The sequence below is a fragment of the Xenopus laevis genome, chromosome 1S (assembly GCF_017654675.1).
Source record: "Xenopus laevis strain J_2021 chromosome 1S, Xenopus_laevis_v10.1, whole genome shotgun sequence".
Lineage (NCBI taxonomy): Eukaryota > Metazoa > Chordata > Amphibia > Anura > Pipidae > Xenopus > Xenopus laevis.
In genome coordinates, this window is record NC_054372.1 from 179839689 (window position 1) to 179855750 (window position 16062).

Genomic DNA, 16062 nt, shown 5'->3' on the forward strand with positions numbered 1-16062 from the left:
CTGCACAGAGAAGGCACAAACAGAGAGCCCCTAGTTTGTGTATAATTCAAATGTAAAAGCTGGGAATGTTAGTGGTACAACACACTAGGGCAGGGGTACAGTACTTCATTGCTCTGTGCGAGCTGTAAAGTTTTAATCCAGTGGAAGGTACAGAGCATAGCATGTAGCTGCCAATGGCATGATTCTGTGCCCCTTACTGCCCCAGAATATGCGCCCATAGCATTGGCTGAGACTTCACAGCAACCATGCATTTTGACAAAACTTTTGGGCAAATTCACTAACCGGTGAAAATTCGCCATCACTGGCTTCACGCACATCGCAACACTTAGTCAGGCGTAAATTCGCCTGGACAACGCTAATTCACGAAAATCTGAAGCTGCACACAGGGTACCGAACACTTGCGAAGCCGCGCTAGCGAAAATACGCTCAGCAGTTGGAAGTTACGCTAGCTTCTGCTAATTTGCATCCGTCGTGCAGTTAAAGTACAATGGCCGTATATGCTGCAGCAAATACATTAAACTACATAAGGCCAGGGAACCTTAATAAAATTATATAGAGTTGATATAATGCCCTACACATGTGCCCACAGTTTAGTTTAGGTGCCATATGTTTGCAAATGTAGGGGGGAAGGAGGATACCCAAAAAAAAATTCAATCTTTTTCAGCCTATCACCCTGTAAAAAGGAAAAGACTCCAGCATTTTTTGGGACTTAAAAAAATTGTAAACTTTTTTTTTGTGGAACTCCTATCTACTCTATTGCACTTCGCCTGGTCTGAGGTGGTGAAGGCAAGTCTGGCGACAGATGTAACGGTCAGTAAAATCAATTTGCGTAGTAACGCTCTTTCGCCAAAGCGAAAATTCACCTAGCGTTATCGTGCGAAGTTGCGCCAGAGTCTATCTCCTCTCTATCTGTTTCTAGCTCAAATTTACGCCAGCACCCGTTAGTAAATCGGTGAAGTGCCGAAATGACGTCACGCTGGCGAATTTTCTCCAGTGTTAGCCACACCGCCCTTTAGTAAATTTGGCCCATAGAGCTTATGGAACCTGAAATACAAACAAATGGAGAAATTACTCATTGATATGGGGCTGATTTAAGCATGCTCAGCGCTTCTGGCTTGAGCATTCAGCTTTTAAAACCACACAAGAGTTCCTAAAGGCCTGTGTGGTTTATTCACTTGCATACCTTGGCTTCCTGCTGATGTTTTTTTTTCCCTGAGCAGGTTTTTCAAAAAAATATGAAGTTTGGCATCTTAAACTTGTCAAGGAAAAAAACTGTTGCCAGGAAGCCAAGGTATTCGAATGAAGAAACCACGCAAGAGGCAAAAATTAGGAACCACCCTAGGTGGCTTAAATCAGACGTAAATATAGTTTATATGTACAATTATGCTTTAAATCTTTTCTCCATTGAATGGCTGTCCCCAGAGCATTTATATAAACTATAGTAGGGATTCTGAGCAAACTCACAGTTTCCCCAGTGCAGGGCAACAGTACATTATATTTTAAATTATTCTAAAATACTGTAGTAATTAGTCAAATCAACTGGAGTTTCACCAGTCATCCAACTGGTTTTTTCAATTCAGAATGACTTGTAACAAAGATCTTTCTGGAATAAATACCTGGAATGTTGCTCCAATCACCATAATCTGTTTATCATAATCAGCAAGGATCTCATGAAGATAAGGTGTTGATTGTATGAGCATGATTAGAGTAATGAGTTATTAAACTTCCAGGCAGAGGTGCCAAAACAGCACCCCGCCTCTATTTAAACTTGTTTTTTCCGTTTTTACATATATGGCTTCTTTAAAACCACATACAATGCTGTTTTGGCACCTCTCCCTGGAAAGTTTTATAATATCTGATAGCTCCAATCATGCTAATACTGTATAATCTTCACCTTACTTTCATGAGATCCTTGTTGATTATAATAAACAGATAATGCTGATAGGAGCAACATTACAGGTATTTATTCCAGAAAGATCTTGGTTACAATTCACTATTCAGTCGTATGACTGGAGAAACGTCTTCAGGAAAAAAAACACAGCAAGTCCAGTGACCTGGATGAATGAGAATCACAAACACTTCAATTTGTTGATGGTACTCTTGCTTTATAATACCTTTATTTGAATTCATGGCAGTGCATGCCAGCAACAAGTACTCTTTATCAAGTGGCATGTTGGCAATCTGTACTGTCTTGAATTAAAACAAAGGCATTTTAACAAAATGAATGAGCAGTCCTGTTACTGATTCATTCACTCAGGTTCATCTAGCAAGCCCTGGAGGAGGTGCATTTAATTCATAATACAGGTATGGGATCCGTTATAATAAAATAATCCAAATTTTTAAAAATGATTTCCTTTTTCTCTGTAATAATAAAACAGTAGCTTGTACTTGATCCCAACTAAGATATAATTAATCCTTATTGGAAGCAAACACAGCCTATTGGGTTGATTTAATGTTTACATGATTTTCTAGTAGACTTAGGGGCCAATTCATTAACTTCGAGTGAAGGATTCGAAGTAAAAAAACTTTGAATTTCGAAGTGTTTTTTGGGCTACTTCGACCAACGAATGGGCTACTTCGACCTTCGACTTCGAATCAAGGATTCAAACTAAAAATCGTTTGACTATTCGACCATTCGATAGTCGAAGTACTGTCTCTTTAAGAAAAAACTTCGACCCCCTAGTTCGCCACCTAAAAGCTACCGAACCCAATGTTAGTCTATGGGGAAGGTCCCCATAGGCTTGGCTAAGTTTTCTTGGTCGAAGGATAATCCTTCGATCGTTGGATTAAAATCCTTCGAATCGTTCGATTCGAAGGATTTAATCGTTCGATCAAACGATTATTCCTTCGATCGTTCGATTTTCATTCCCAGTCGAATATCGAGGGTTAATTAACCCTCGATATTCGACCCTTGATGCATCTGCCCCTTAATGTATGAAGATCCAAATTACGGAAAGACCCATTATCCGGAAAGCCCCAGGTCCCGAGCATTCTGCATAATAGGTCCCATACCTGTACTAGCATATCAGTGATCCCCAGCCAGTAGCTCTTGAGCAACATATTGCTCTCCAACTCATTGGATGTTGCTCCCAGTGGCCTCAACGCAGGTGTTTATTTTTGAATTCCAGGCTTAGAGGCAAGTTTTGGTTGCATAAAAACCAGATGTACTGCCAAACAGAGCCTCCGTGTAGGTTGATAATCCACATAGGGGCTACTAAATGGCCAATCACAGCACTTATTCGGCACCCCAAGAACATTTTTTATGCTTGGGTTGCTCCCCAACTCCTTTTACTTCTGAATGTTGCTCACGGGTTCAAAAGGTTGGGGATCCCTGTTAGCAAATGAATGCCTCACAAAACTGCAGATTTGTCTAATGATATTGCTGAGAAATGTCAGTTACAAATGCATCATTCTGACTTACTAAGGCATACAAGAGACAAAACAAAAACATTTTTTTAAAACTTACATTTTTAAAATGTTTGCAAAACAGCAAAAACAAAAAAAGTTCTTAGTTATGGTTTACTGTTTGAAAAACAATAAAACAAAAGGTAGTTTACAACCTCCTGGGCAGTGTGCAAAGTGAAAAGGGACCTGCTTTTTGTACTTTTGCATACTCCCTTCCTGTCTTTCAGAATTGCTGCAGGTCTCTGTTTCACAGCACAGTTGCAGTTGTCTTGAAAAAATATAGTGCTGTGTTCATCATTGCTATATTAATGAGATGAGAGAGTGGGGTTGTTTTGTTTTTACCATAATCTTCTGAAAACACTGAAATGTATCAGTTGGGAATATTATTGATTTTATCCAATTGATTCCCAGACCAAAGTAGCCAGTGTTTTGGTATATTAGGTCTAGGGCAGTTCTATGGGGTTTCTAAGAACAGTATTGTATCATAGACAAACATTGTAATTATGTTTTTAGAAAGGATTCCTACGTATTCAGTGGAGATAATGGGCATCCTTGTCGGATCCCTCTAGAAAGCAAGAGGGTACAAAATATATATTTGATTTGTCTTTATAAGAGCTTTGGGGTTATAGTACAAGGGTTTTATCATTACTGTCCTAGGGTAACGGAACATGGGGCTGTTTTGGCCACTTTAAAGGAGAATGAAAGCGCCAATCGATGGGGGTGGTGGCAAATATAAAGGCAAGGATTATAATGGTTTACCTAATATCTCAGAATGGTGCTCCTGTTAGAAGAAAACTGCACTTGCCCAGGGCACTAGCGAGCGGGTGATCCTATTCCTTCATGCGAGCGCATGTGCACAATAGAATTAAAAGCTGGACTTTAACAAAAAAAAAGTGTCTTTTATGCTCGACAGCGCATGTTTCAGCTGCTGGATTCTGAAGAAAGAAGAAGGGATTGAGAGGATCATTCATTTGCAAGTGCCCCAGGCCGGTGCAGTTTTCTGCTAACAGGAGCACAGACCTGGGGTATCAGGTAAGCCATTACAATTCTTGGGGGTGCTCTAACATTTGGCACTTCCATCGATTGTAATTTCCTTCTCTTTCAGCACCTGAAGCAGTATCCCCCATAGACTAACAATCTGCTGACAAGCAAAATAACAGTTCTTGCCAGCATATATAGTAGTTGCCTTTCATGTAATTGTCTCAAAAGAGATGTAATAATTGCAATCACAGTATGTCAGGTGCCTTAAATCAGGATTTTTTCGCTACCTTAAAACAGCTTAACACAGCTCCACATGCCATTACTGTGACTGTTTTCAACAATGTAAATGCAGACAATGATATAGTTAGAAGTCACTGCACTAAAACATTTTATGCCCCTCCATGAAACCACGTTTTTGCTAACATATAATGATATTGTCTATCATTTAGGATATCTACAGCCATTGGTTCTGCTGTTTTTTACTGTTACAACTCTGGTAAGCAGAGAAAGGAAGGAGGCTCGGTGACTCAGAGGCCTAGTTTAAACACAAATTTATACACAAACATAAGTATAACGCATACACATTGTAGGCAAAGTTTCTGTTCAATACTAAATAATGCATTTTGTTTTAAGATGCAAAGAAAAAAAAATTTAATTTCCATAACTGTGTCCTTTTAACTAGGAGCCATCTCTGTCCACTGTACGGGATTCATTTGGTCTGGATTGTTTGCTTAACCAAAGGTCATTTTAACACAGTGTATCAGCTAAGCCTACTTCCGGTTAATATTTTGCAATCTGAACAATGTGCACCAGAGAGAAAATACTTATATTATAATAAATGGCAATTTGATGAGAATGTGTAAGCGGCATTGTGCAGCTCAAATAATGTTGCCTTTCCACATCAACACAGCAGGTTTTCTTAGCCATGGCCAATGTCATTTGAGTTCTTGTCCTTTTTTCACGCCTGTTTGCCCAGAACCAGCACATGCACTCTTAACATATTAATAACTTTCTTTTCTGTGCCAAACCAAAAAAAATTTGAAAGCAAGCACAAAACAGAGCACCCAGAGTGTCACGGTCGGCACCCTACACCAGAACAGATGCCAAGCACCCTGGTCTCGGCTCGACTTCACCAGTTAAGTGACCGCCTTTGGCCTCGGGAGGAGCCCTCGGCGTACTCAGATGCCACCTGGACTTAACGAGAGGTGCAAAGCATAAGTTCTGGCAGGCAATGGGGCACGACTGTTTTACAAGGATGTTGGAAGATAGGAAGCCACAGGAACAGGCAGGCCGGGCCAGCCCAAGCAGTAGAGAAGACAGACAGGCCAAAATCAGGATGGAGAAAACGTAGAATGGTCAATGGACAGGCAGAGGTCAGGATTGGAGATGTCAGAATAGTCACAGGCTAGCAGGGTCAGGATAAGAGAGATCAGCGAGTAAATCAGGCAGGCAAGATTCAAACACGGCAGAGATATCAGGAATAAAGTAATAGCACCCAGGAACAAGCTAATTTGAACCTACAAAGGGCAATTTGCTAAAATCCAAATTCCCCACTTTATACTTTTGAATTTCGCGCCAATGCGCGCTGACGCCACACGCCAGCGCGCATGCGCCTTTAAATAATGTACGCGCGCCGCGCGCGTGCCCTAAAGGAAGCCGGCACAGGAAGAAAGCAGCACAGCGGGTGTCCACGCCGAGGACGCGGCGTGGACCCCGCTGCCGCTAGACCACCAGGGTAAGTTCCTTACAGTACCCCCCTCTCTAGGAGGGGCCACCGGACCCTCAACCTTACCAGGAGACCTGGGATGGGAATGTCTCCTAAGGTAGTCCACCCTGGCATCAGACTTGACCAGATTTTTCACCAACACTGGAAGAGGACTTGATTGTTGGTGGACCTGTATGGCTGATTTTAACACAGAAACATGAAACAGGTTAGATAATAAAAATAACTTTTTCTGGTGTGCCCTCCATTCATTACTAATTTTAGATAATAAAAATAACTCAGGTAACTCAAGGCGGACAGAGGTTGGGTTCACAATTTCCACAATAGGGTATGGACCTATAACTTTGGGCCCCTGCTTAAGAGCTGGAATTTTAAGCTTAATATTCCCTGTGGATACCCAAACAAGTCCCCAACCTGAAATTTGGATACTTCCCTATGGGATTTATCGGTTGCTCTTTTCTGAGCGGATGCAGCTGCCAATAGGGAATTATGTACCCCAGAACAAGACTTAGAACAATGCTTGACAGAAGAGAGTTCCTCTAGGGAAGTAACCGCAACCATTAGAGAGGAAGCTAGACATGAGTCTTTGCACTTGGAACCCCACTGAATAACCTCCCCAGTTACCCAATCAATGTGGGGGTTGTGTACCTGTAGCCATGGTAACCCCAAAATTAACGGGGACGAGGAACAGTCAAGAATGTGAAAAGCTAATTTTTCATAATGCATATTGTTCACACACATGGATAATGCTTTGGATTTTTGGGTTACCAAACCTGACCCCAGTGGGCTTTTATCAATAGCAGAAATCCTCATGGGAGGTGTGAGGGGATTAAGGGGAATATTATACCTTTCTGCGAAGGCAGCATCTAAAAAATTTCCCCCAGCCCCTGAATCCACTAAGGCCGAAACTGTAACAGAACCCCCAGGCCAGGATAAAACAACAGGTACTAAATTTTTTGAGGCAAATTGGGGAGAGGAAATCTCTCTATCCAAATGGAGCTTCCCTTCTCCACCAAGGTTTTGAGAATTTCCAGGCCTCTTGGGACAATTTTTAAGGAAATGCCCCTTATCCCCACAATACATGCATAGACCCAGGGATCGCCTACGGGCCCTTTCCTCAGAAGACAAGCGTGTAGCCCCCAATTGCATGGGTTCCCCCTGAGGGTTAGGAAATGAGGAAGTTGGTAACTCGTCATTACATATAGTAGGGAAATCAGTAACCCCCTCAGCTCGTATCTCCCTTTGCCTCCTATCAATTTGGATGGCTAACTTCATGAGGTCATCCAAAGTGGATGAAGGAGGGTAATTAACCAGGCTATTTTTGACAGAGCTAGAAAGACCCACCCGGAATTGACTACGAAGAGCTGTATCATTCCACCCCGTCTCAACTGACCAGCGGCGGAATTCAGTACAATACTCCTCAATAACTCTTTTCCCTTGACGGAGATTACGAATAGCGGAATCGGCAGAACTAGCACGATCCGGGTCATCGTATAACATGGCCATGGTAGCAAAAAATGCTTTTAGGGAAAGACGGGCAGGGTCAGAGGGAGGTAATCTTAGTGCCAAGACTTGTGGGTCACCTTGTAGTAAGGTCATAACGAACCTTACTTCATCCTCACCAGTAGGGAAGTTGTGAGGGAAAAAACTGAGGTATAACTTACATGCCTCTTGAAAAACAAAAAATGTACTTCTATCCCCACTAAACTTATCAGGGAAGGGGATTTTTGGGTCATGGGAAAAACCTCTATTACCCAGAGTAGCTGACGGAACAGACCCTTCAGGAGTCTCAGATTGCTGTGCATCCAACCTCTCGGAAAGAGACCGAAGACCCTGAATAATGAAGTTCTGTCTTCCCTCTTGTTCATCAAGGCGCTGGAGGAGGGTTGAGTACAGCAATTCAGTAGTCTGCGGAATAGCAGGAGTTTCTTCCATCTTCTTTTTTCTCATGGGCCCGTTGTACTGTCACGGTCGGCACCCTACACCAGAACAGATGCCAAGCACCCTGGTCTCGGCTCGACTTCACCAGTTAAGTGACTGCCTTTGGCCTCGGGAGGAGCCCTCGGCGTACTCAGATGCCACCTGGACTTAACGAGAGGTGCAAAGCAAGGTGCAAAGCATAAGTTCTGGCAGGCAATGGGGCACGACTGTCTTACAAGGATGTTGGAAGATAGGAAGCCACAGGAACAGGCAGGCCGGGCCAACCCAAGCAGTAGAGAAGACAGACAGGCAAAAATCAGGATGGAGAAAACGTAGAATGGTCAATGGACAGGCAGAGGTCAGGATTGGAGATGTCAGAATAGTCACAGGCAAGCAGGGTCAGGATTAGAGAGATCAGCGAGTAAATCAGGCAGGCAAGGGTCAAACACGGCAGAGATAACAGGAATAAAGTAATAGCACCCAGGAACAAGCTAATTTGAACCTACTACGGGCAATTTGCTAAAAACCAAATTCCCCACTTTATACTTTTGAATTTCGCGCCAATGCGCGCTGACGCCACACGCCAGCGCGCATGCGCCTTTAAATAATGTACGTGCGCTGCGCGCGCGCCCTAAAGGAAGCCGGCACTGGAAGGATGCAGCACAGCGGGTGTCCACGCCGAGGACACGGCGTGGACCCCGCTGCCGCTAGACCACCAGGGTAAGTTCCTTACACAGAGGAAATGACATAGGTGTTTTTTTCTGATTCACTGTATAATTTCGAATAAAAACAAATAAAAAGCTTCCTTTAAAAAAAAAATGGTTCAGGCTAAGTTTAGGAAAGGAGGAAATATTGGGTGCAAGAGCAGAAGTTTATCAGCCCGATGAGGGAAACAAATTTGGGGTGCACCAAATCCACAATTTTAGGATTCAGCCTACGAAAGTAGGAAGACAGATGATACAACCATTACCCATAGACCAAGTCAGAAATCAGTTTTACAAGACCAATGAGGAGCTTACATATGGGGGCACATTTACTAAGCTCGAGTGAAGGATTAGAATAAAAAATACTATGAATTTCAAAGTTTTTTTTGGCTACTTCAACCATCGAATTGGCTACTTCGACCTTTGACTTACGACTTTGACTTCGAATCGAACGATTCGAACTAAAAATCGTTCGACTATTCGACCATTCGATAGTCGAAGTACTGTCTCTTTAAAAAAAACTTCGACCCCCTAGTTCGCCACCTAAAAGCTACCGAAGTCAATGTTAGCCTATTGGGAAGGTCCCCATAGGCTTTGCTAGCTTTTTTGGGTCGAACATAAATCGTTCGATCGATGGATTTGAACGATTCGAAGGATTTAATCGTTCGATCGAACGAATAATGCTAAATCCTTTGACTTCGATATTCGAAGTCGAAGGATTTAACTTCGACAGTTAATTAACCCTCGATATTCGACCTTAAGTAAATTTGCCCCTAAGTCTACTAGGAAATCATTAAATAAACATGATATACTGGTTTTGAGTCCAATAAGGATTAATTATATCTTCGTTTGCATCAAGTACAAAGTACTTTTTTATTATTACATATTATTTACACAGAAAAGGGAAATCATTTTTGGAAAATGTGGATTATTTGATTATAGTGAAGTCTACGGGAGACGGCCTTTCTGTAATTCAGATCTTTCTGGATAACAGGTTTCTGGATAATGGATCCCACCTATATATCAAAATAACAGATAATATATTTACAGAATAAATAGAGAATCGTACTGTTAAATATGCCTTCTACACAACACTTCACTAAGCAGCTTACAGAGGAAATTAATATTTTCTCTCCCTTCTTAGGAATTCCACTCATTTCCTGCCTGAAAGATTCACTTTTTTTTCAGTATCAGTGCTGTTTAGAAAAATCAGCAATAGCACATTACACATCTTACACATATCATTTATGAATCTAGGACAATATTCAAAGAGCATAAATACTATAGCTGACAGCATTGTGTTTGGTGAAACTGCAATGATGTCGGCTATAGTGTTTAACATGAACAACTAAGGATACTGTTACTACTAAGGCCACTTGGATTTACTTCCATATTAAGCAATTGTGATGTAGTATTCAAATAAATATATTCATTAACGTATACAAAGCTGATTATTAATTTGCTTAAAATATGCCCTTTCCCTGAGATATCCAGTTGTGATCATTGTAATACTGAAAACTTCTGCTACAGACTGTACTGAATATTATATATTTACTAGAATATCTTTGTTCTTGCTTTTCTTATATGATACCACAGTTATTTTAACTTAGCAGATAGCGTGCGCTGCTTTTCCTGTGTTTCACCTCTAATAGGTGTGATAATTTTTAGAAAACAAAAATATCAGTAAAGCAAGCGCTAAGTGTAAATTCGGTGAAACAGGAAACCACTATTCAGTGTAAGACAGAGTCTGAAAAATAATTTGATCTGTTGCATTCAAAATAAGATTTGTAATATTATATATTGTTATAATATTGTGATTATGAAGACTCAGAATTATGTGTTTGTGAATCATTGGGACTGTTTTTATAATGCTGAGAGTGATATTCTGAGACAATTTGCAATTGGTTTTCATTTTTTATTATTTGTGGTTTTTGAGTTAGCTTTTTTATTCAGCAGCTCTCCAGTTTGCAATTTCAACAATCTGGTTGCTATGGTCTGAATTACCCTAGAAACCATGCACTGATTTCAGTAAGAGACTGAAATGTGAATAGAAGAGGGCCTGAATAGAAAGATGAGTAATTAAAAAAAATAGTAATAAGAATAAATTTGTAGCCTTACAGTGCATTTGTTTTCTTTAAAAAAAAAAAGTTTGAAAGCTGGAAAGAGTCAAAAGAAAAGGGCAAATGATGGAAAAAAACTATGAAAAAAATAAATGATGAAGACCAATGAAAAAGTTGCTTAAGGTGGCCATAGACGCAAAGATCCTATCATACGAATCAAGGATTTGTACGATTTTCGGACCGTGTGTGGAGAGTCCCGACATTTTTAGTCTGACGGAGATCGGTCGTTTGGTCGATCGGACAGGTTTGATTTTGTCCCGACTGATCCCGCCGGAGCCCATTGCGCTCTCATCGTAATCTAATCGTTCGCCATAGGGCGAACGTTCAGATTACCCCTGATATAACCATACCCATTAGCGGCATATTCGGGAAAGATTGGCTCATTTGGCGATGTCGCCAACAATGTAGCAAACGAGCGGATCTTTATGTCTATGGCCAATAGACTCGAATATTGAAGTCGAAGGATTTAGTGCTATTCGTTTGAACGATCGAATTGTTGAATCGAACTATTAAATCCTTCAAATCTTCGATTTTAATCCATTGATCGAATGATTTTTGTTCGACCAAAAAATGCTTAGGAAGCCTATGGGGACCTTCCCCATAGGCTAACATTGACCTCGGTAGCTTTTAGGTGGCAAACTAGGGGGTAGAAGTTTTTTCTTAAAGAGACAGTACTTCGACTATCGAACGATTTTTAGTTCGAATCGTTCGATTCGAAGTCGTAGTTGAAGGTCGAAGTAGCCCATTCGATGGTCGAAGTAGCCAAAAAAAACATTCGAAATTTGACGTTTTTTTCCCTCTATTTCTTCCCTTGAACTAAGTAAATGGGCCCCCAAAAGATAACTTAAAGATGAATTTAAAGGACATGTCAACTCAAAAAAAAAATTCTGCCTATTAAAAGAAAACACAATTATAAGGGGTTGTTCATCTTCCAAACATTTTTTCCAGTTGAGTTGTTTTCAGATTGTTCACCATAAACAAAGACTTTTTCCATCTTTTATTTTATACTGTTTTCCAAAAAATGTAAGCTTAAAGTTTAATGTTCGTGTGTCTGGTGTCTCCAGTCTGGCAGATCAGTGATCCAGGAACATCTGAACTGTTACAATTTGCTACATTTAGTTACTACAATTAGTTGATACATTTCTCAGCAGTATCGGTGGAATATTAGGAACTATTGTATCAATTCTAACAGCTGCCTTTAATGACACTCAGTGATTCTGCTCAGCAAGGACAAATATAACAAATATATCAACTAAATGTAAAGACTCAGCGACCCCCCCTCCCACAGCTTCGTCAGAAGGCGAAAAATTTTACTTTACACTTCAATATTAGAAAAACGGTCACAAATAGAAAATTGAAAGTATTTGGAAAATGTCTTTATTTCTGGTGAACAATCTGAAACCAGCTGAACTGAAAAAAGTGTTTGAAGGTGAACGACCCATTTAACTCCTGGTTGTTACTTTTTAAACAATATTGCAAAAGCCAGTGTCCTCCAGTAAAACAGTTCTGTTAATCCGTTGTCTTATGTTACATTGTTTCAAAAGCCAGAGCCACCAGGGCAGAGAATAGAAAGGGACAGACACTGCTTTCAATAGAAATACATATACAAATAACTTAAAAACCATAGAAAATTTGTAATGAATGTATAATGCAAAGTTGCTTAAAATTATGTTTTTTTTTAATAGGCAAAAAATTATCTTTTGGGTTGACATGTCACATGACATATACAATGCACTAGCACCTACTTGAACACAAGAATATTAATTAGCACAAGGCAACAATTTGCCGGTTGCACCAGTGTTTGTCACGAGGTGTCTGGTTTACCATCCAGAGTTCATGGGGCAGATTTACTAAAGGGCGAAGTGACTAACGCTGGTGAAAATCCGCCAGCGTGTCGTCACTTTGGTACTTCGCAGATTTACTAACGGGTGCTGGCGTAAGTTCACTAGCAAAGGAGATAGACTCCAGCGGTACTATGCTCCCTAACGCCAGGCGAATTTGCGCTCTGGTGAATGGATGTAACTACGCAAATTCACTAAGATGCAGATTTTACTGAACGTTACCTCTTGCGCCCGACTTGCCTTTGCCACCTCAGACCAGGCAAAGTGCAATAGAGTAGATAGGAGTTCCTCGAAAAATAGTTGAAAATCGTGCAAAAGATCGTAAAATTTTTTGTGGTACCCGGCTTCCCCCCTACATTTCCTAACATATGGCACATAAACTATACACTGGGCTCATGTGTAGGGAAATATAACAACTTTTATAAAGGTTTCCCGGGCAGTGACATAACTAGAGGGGGACGGGCCCTGGCGCGGAACACGCTGCCGGCCCCCCCGCCCCCCTCCGTTCACCCGGAACCGCCCGGGAATCGCGGCGCGTGAGCTGCCGGGGGGCCCTGAGAGGGTGCGGGCCCTGGCCCAATCACACCCCCTGCTCCCCCGGGAGTTACGCCACTGTTTCCCGGGTTTGTGTAGTGTAATGTATTTGCTGCAACATATACGTCCATTGAACTTTAACTTCCCTCCGTATGCAAAATTAGGCAACGCTAGCGCAACTTCACTTTGATTGGCACAGTAACGATAGTGCAACTTCGCCAGCATTCGGCACCCTGGACACAACTTCGGATTTTAGTGAATTAGCGATGTCCTGCCGCCTGTCCTGTACGCCTGGCAAAGTGTTGCGCTGTGAGCGAAGCCGTCGCTGGCGAATTTTCGGAGGTTAGTACATTTGCCCCCATCTCTTTTACATATTTTGTTTATTGTAATTTAACTACGAGTTACACTGAAATGTTCATATAACTGATAGGATTATGTCAATATCTCTAATAAAAGAGAAATGCCCCATTATTTTTTAAAAGAATTCCAACACATGCCATAGCCCAGCATTTGTTCAAGATGTGACGTGACAGCATATCAGAGCCATTTATACCAGTGATGCTGGACTGGGGGCAGCGTGATACTTCTACAGGCTGGAGTATTAGATACAATAAGGGGCCTATTTATTAAAATTTACCCTTTAAAAGACTGATCGGAGAAAATTGGACTCTAATAAATAACCCGCTAAGAGTATTGTAATGGACAGAAGATGGCGTTTTTAGTTCAGGTTTTCAAAAAGGGGAATTTCTTTTACATACTAGACTGTGCTCGAAGGGAGAGATGAGGGGGGCTGATGGAGGGAAGTGGAAGGGGGTTTTTGTACCTAGGGGGTTTACTTCTACTTTAAAGGTGAACTAAAGTTTAACTATAGAAGTCTGCTAGAAATGTTGTACATAATGTTTTGTGCTTCTGTACAGCCAAAGACAACTACAGCCCTTTAGCAGTAAGTTCTATGTCTTCAAAGATGCCCCAGTAGCTCCCCATCTTCTTTTCTGCTGATTCACTGCACATGCTCTGTGCTGCTGTCACTTACGGAGCTTAGGGACCCACTCACAATATACAGTACACATAGAATATAAGGCTGATTAGTAATTAATACAGATAATTAATACATGGCAGCACAGAAACCAGTGCAATTAGCATCAAAATTTAATAATCAGCCCTGTAGCATCAGCTTATATAACAGACCAACCTCATTTTCTGCTGGATTTGCAGCAACCCCTAAGCTTAGTTTCTGAACAGCTGCTCAGAGCCCACTGAGCATGTGTGTCACGGCCGGCACCCAATACCAAAACAAGTGGCAAGTACCCTGGTCTTGGCTCGGCTTCACCAGTAGTGTGACCACTGTTGGGCTTCGGGAGGAGCCCTCAGCTTACTTGGGTGCCACCTGGACTTAACGAGGGGTGCAAGGCAAGACGTTCTGGCTGGCGAAGGGGCACGGCTGGTAGCAAAGTCTTTTGGGCCGAAGGTCTCAGTACAAGAGGATTAGGCAAAAGGATTGTCAGACAGGCTGGGTCGAGGCAGGCGGACATCAGAAGGTCAAAACCGGGTAGTCAATCAAGGGGTTAAGCAGGAGAGTTGTCATAGGCAGGCAAGGGTCAGGATACGGAATGCAGAATAGTCAGGAACAGGCAAGGTCAAACACGGATAATCAGATCAGAATTTCAAAGACAGATGCACAAGGCTCAGGAAAACCACTAGAACAAGTTCTATCATGGGCACTGGCTGGGAGTCAGAATGGGCCTTATATACAGACAAAGTTCGTGCCAAAAACGTGCCCAATGCGCGCTGGCGCAATCACGCCAGCGCGCCTGTACCTTTAAACCCTAATAATCCAAGATGGCACCGGCCAGAGAACCACGCGGCGGGTGTCCCCGCCGATGTCGCGGCGGGCGACCCCGCCACACAGGTAATCCTATTACATTGTGAGTGTCACAGAAACTTTCCAAGATGGTGACCCCCTGTGACAAGTTTGAACTCCAGGATCATTGCTGCTATTGAGAAACTGAAACTTTAGGCTGGTAAGTTCAATATATAAAATATAGCATTTTAGCCATATTCATTTTTAGGGTTTAGTTATCCTTTTTAAGGGGCAACCCAGTATACCACTGTTGTACATATACATTTAAAACTACTACTGCCTTGACCGGCTATACAAAATCCTTATTCAGCCACTGCTACAAGTTAAAAAAAATACCTATTCTATATTTGCAAAGAAATGAGGGCCAACTTCACAGTTTATTTTAGGAACCAAATTAAATTTAGCAAAACGATCACAGGACTCACAAGATTACTAGTGATGGGCGAATTTATTCGGCAGGTGCAAATTTGCAGCGAATTACCGTGTTTCGCCGCAGGCGAATAGATTCCAGATAGATTTGGCGTGAACGAGTTGTTTTTGACGCCAACGATGGAATCGACGCCGGCGACAAATTAGAATCATGTGATATTAGCTTTAAAAGGAGCTGTGAAGGTACATTGTTATACTGAGCATTTCTAAGAAGCAAGTTCTGGTTTTCATATTCACTGGGAAATATTGGAATATTTCTGTTGTTACTTCTCCTTATGTACAAAACCACAGTTATTTTCATTTTACTAAACCATGTGCACTTCTTTTCTGTAAAGCCAAAAACCATTGTTCAGTGTAAGAAAACGTGTAAAAGTAACTTGATCTGAAACTTGTAGCTGATCCAAAGAAGAACCCCATCTAAAATCATCTGTAATTTGCCTCAAAGGAAAAATAAAGTCCTTGTTGACAGTTCTTGGACCAGTTCATAAATGATCTGCTGCCTGAAGTCTAACTGCCATTCTCTATTTAATCTATCATTACCTGC